Source organism: Salvelinus sp. IW2-2015, unplaced genomic scaffold (assembly GCF_002910315.2).
Source record: "Salvelinus sp. IW2-2015 unplaced genomic scaffold, ASM291031v2 Un_scaffold5211, whole genome shotgun sequence".
Lineage (NCBI taxonomy): Eukaryota > Metazoa > Chordata > Actinopteri > Salmoniformes > Salmonidae > Salvelinus > Salvelinus sp. IW2-2015.
In genome coordinates this window covers 9490-13550 of record NW_019946477.1, presented here as the reverse complement: position 1 = coordinate 13550, position 4061 = coordinate 9490, and the positions used below count along the sequence as shown (strand labels likewise).

The 4061-nt window shown below is 49.1% G+C and overlaps 1 pseudogene; it reads left to right on the top strand.

Moving 5' to 3' along the window:
- LOC112078065 (ryanodine receptor 1-like) overlaps positions 1 to 3326 on the top strand; it is a 19280-nt pseudogene extending 15954 nt beyond the window's left edge.
- The last annotated feature ends 735 nt before the right edge of the window (positions 3327 to 4061 follow it).

The following is a 4061-nucleotide window of genomic DNA, read 5'->3' as shown; positions in this document are numbered from 1 at the left end:
CTTATTGTCATCTTTGTGAGTCTTCAGCAACTTTCTGTAAGGATTTTGTGTGTGTGTGTGTGTGTGTGTGTGTGTGTGTGGTGTGTGTGTGTGGTGTGTGTTGTGTGTGTGTGTGTGTGTGTGTGGTGTGCTGTGTGTGTGTGTGTGTGTGTGTGTGTGTGTGTGTGTGTGTGTGTGTGTGTGTGTGTGTAGAAAGCCATGGAGGAGGAGGAGATGGGAGAGGAGGGAGAGGAAGAGGCAGAAACTAAACCCGACCCTCTGCATCAGCTCATTCCTACACTTCAGCCGGACTTGCTCTCACAGAGAAGAGGTGAGGCCACCTCCCTCCCTCCCTCCCAACTCCCTCCCCTCCGTCCCTCCCTCCGTCCCTCTCTCTCATCCCTTCTCTCAACCTGTCACTACAAACAGAGACAAGGAGAGAAGGATGAGCATATCTGTTGTTGACATAATCAAAACTATGATTCATATCCAATGACTTCTGTATGTAAAACAGTCAAACCTTTTCATTTAAGTGTTTCTCAGTGTGTTTGATGGCTAAACATCGTCCTGTTTTCTCTCTTGTTGCAGCAAACTGGAAGTAGACTACTTATACATGGCTTATGCTGATATTATGGCCAAGGTAACGTGCTGGTTCCCTACTAGATTTGAACATAACTTCGTGTGCTGTGTTGAAATAACGTGGCTGCTAACTCTCCACCTTCTTCCTACTTCTATTTCTGTCTTATTCACTCTTATCTCTCTCCCTCCCTCCCTTCTCCACACTCTCCCTTCTCCCCGCTCTCTCTCCCCCTCTCCTTCTCCACACTCTCCCTTCTCCCCGCTCTCTCTCTCCCCCTCTCCCTCTCCACACCTCTCCCTTCTCCGGCCTCCTCTCCCCTCTTCACCTTCTTCCACATCTCCCTTCTCCCGCTCTCGCTCTCCCCTCTCCCTTTCTCCACACTCTTCCCTTCTGCCCGCTCTCTCTCTCCCCTCTCCTTTTCCCCGTCTCCTCTTCTCTCCCCTCTCCCTTTCTCCACACTCTCCCTTCTCTCCCGCTGCTCTCTCTCCCCTCTCCCTTCTCCACACTGCTCTCCTCTCCACCGCTCTCTCTCTCCCCTCTCCCTTCTCCACACTCTCCCGTTCCCGCTCTCTATCTCCTCCTCCCTTCTCCACACTCTCCCTTTCTCCCGCTCTCTCTCTTCCCTGCTCCTTCTCCACCACTCTCCTTCTTCCCGGCTTCTCGTCTCTCCCCTCTCCCTTCTCGCCCTCTCCCTTCTCCCGCTCTCTCTCTCGCCCTCTCCCGCTCCACACTCTCCCTTCTCCCCGTCTCTCTCTCCCCTACTCCCTTCTCCCCGCTCCCCTTCTCTGCCCGCTTCTCTCTCTCCCGTCCCCTTCTCCACTCTCCTTGCTTCCCCGCTTCTCTCCTCCTCCCCTCTCCCTTCCTCCCCTCTCTCTCTCTATCTCCCCCTCTCTCCCTTTTCACCCTTTTAACTTCTCCAATCTCCTCTTTCTCTCCCCTTCTGTCTCCAGAGTTGCCACATTCGGTGAGGAGGAGGAGGGGGAAGAGGAGGAGGCCATTGAAGTGCACCAGACTGAGATTGGTTATGATGGGAAGGGGGGGACCACCGCTTTGCAGCAGAGCCGGTTACTCTCTCACACAACGCACAACAACTCCCCCCGTGTGTCGACATCAACACGTCCTCTTCACTCTTCTCTGTCCGTTCCTCTCCTCTATCCCTCTCTATTCCTGCACACAAAAAAAAAAAAAAAAAAATTTACCAGACATGTTTATCTAAAGCCTACTTTTGGTGGACTGGATTTGTGCCATTCCTTAGCTTATGCTGTGTTGTGTGTTGTGTCTGTTTTGGACTATAATAGAGCTCTGTGTTTCTACATGAAGGTGGGTGCAACTGAAAGACAACAAAACAGAACACAGACAAAATAAAACAAATTTGTTCTGTAAGAATTGATAATTAACTACTAACACTTAATAAAACTGGGAAGTGTGTGTGTGTGTGTTGTGTGTGACTGTGTGTGTGTGGTGTGTGTGTGTGTGTGTGTGTGGGTGTGGTTTGGTGTGTGTGGGTGTGTGTGTGTGTGTGGTGTGTTGTGTGTGTGTGTGTGGTCCATGCGTGCTGTGTGAGAGAGCTGAGATAGAGTTGCGGGGCACTGTGCAGAACCTTTTCGACAGCAAGCTTACAACCTCCCTCCTGTCGTCTGTCTGTTCTCCTCTGTCTCTCTGTTCTCTCTGTCTCTCTGTCTCTGCTGTCTGGATCTGTCTCTCTGTCGCTCTGTCTCTGTCTCTGTCTCTGTCTCTGTCTGTCGTCTGTCTGTCTGTCTGTCTGTCTGTCTGTCTGTCTGTCTCGTCTCTCTGGTCTCTCTGTTCTCTCGTGTCTCTCTGTCTCTGTCTCTGTCTCTGTCTCTGTCTGCTCTGTCGTCTGTGTCTGTCTTGTCTGTCTGTCTGTCTGGCTGGTTCTGCTGCTCTATCTGTCTGTCTGCCGTCCGTCCCTTTCAGGAGAAGGAGATGGGCAGAAGCCAGAGCTCCTGTATCAGCATCCCGTCTCCACAACAGAGGAGGCTGCAGAGATGGTGCTGCGCAGATTGATCAGTGCCTGCAAGAAGTACCAGGGCATCTCTCTCTTACCTCGACTAGACCCAGACCAGACCCACTTACCCAGACCAGACCCAGAACAGACCCACTTACCCAGACCAGACCCAGAACAGACCCACTTACCTCGACTAGACCCAGACCAGACCCACTTACCCAGACCCAGAACAGACCCACTTACCCAGACCAAACCCACGCACCACTTACCCAGACCAGACCCACTTACTGAGACCAGACCAGATACCAGATACTTACTGAGACCAGACCAGATACCAGATACTTACTGAGACCAGACCAGATACCAGATACTTACTGAGACCAGACCAGTGTCCCAGAGTTGTATCAGCACCTGTTTGTAAAGATGATGAGGATACTAACAGTACTTTGGACCTGTGGAGGAGTGTTGTCAGTGTGTACACTACATTAGAGGGGTGTTGGCAGTATGTACACTACATTAGAGGGGTGTTGGCAGAGTGTACACTACATTAGAGGGGTGTTGGCAGTGTGTACACTACATTAGAGGGGTGTTGTCAGTGTGTACACTACATTAGAGGGGTGTTGGCAGTGTGTACACTACATTAGAGGGGTGTTGGCAGAGTGTACACTACATTAGAGGGGTGTTGGCAGTGTGTACACTACATTTGATCTCTCTGTCTCAGGTGAGACGGGAGCCATGGTGTCCTCCACCCTCAAGCTGGGTATCTCAATCCTCAACACGGGCAACTGTGCCGTACAACAGGTGAGTTCTGTCTGATTGTCATCTACCTGGTTTACCTGGACGGTCGAAAGCAAATGAGGATTAACTAAGATTATCTACCCCTGTTGTACAACTCATCCTAACCAACTTTAACTCTAAAACTAACTAAAACTACCTCTGTTGTACTAGACCAGGAGTACTAACTAAAACTACCTCTGTTGTACTAACTAAAATGACCTCTGTTGTACTAGACCAGGGGTACTCAACTACTATTTCAGACGGTCCGGCCACATACAGTGCATTCGGAAAGTATTCAGACCCATTGACTTTTTCCCCATTTTGTTACGTTACAGCCTTATTATAAAATGGATACAATTGCTTTTTTACTCATCAATCTACACACAATACCACATAATGACAAACAAAAAATAGTTTTTTAGACATTTTTGAAAATATATTAAAAATAATATAATAATAATAAATAAATAAATAACATTAAAAATAACTAACGGAAATATCACACTTACATAAGTATTCAGACCTTTTACTCAGTACTTTGTTGAAGCACCTTTGGCAGCGATTACAGCCTCGAGAAGGTCACCTTCCAAAACCAGGATCAAGCGACCCTAAGCCACACAGCCAATGCTAAAACAGGAGTGGCTACGGACAAGTCTCTGAATGTCTTGAGTGGCCCAACCAGAGCCGGACTTTGAACCTGATCGAACATCTCTGGAGGACTGAAATAGCTGTGTGCCCAGCCAACGCTCCCATCAACCT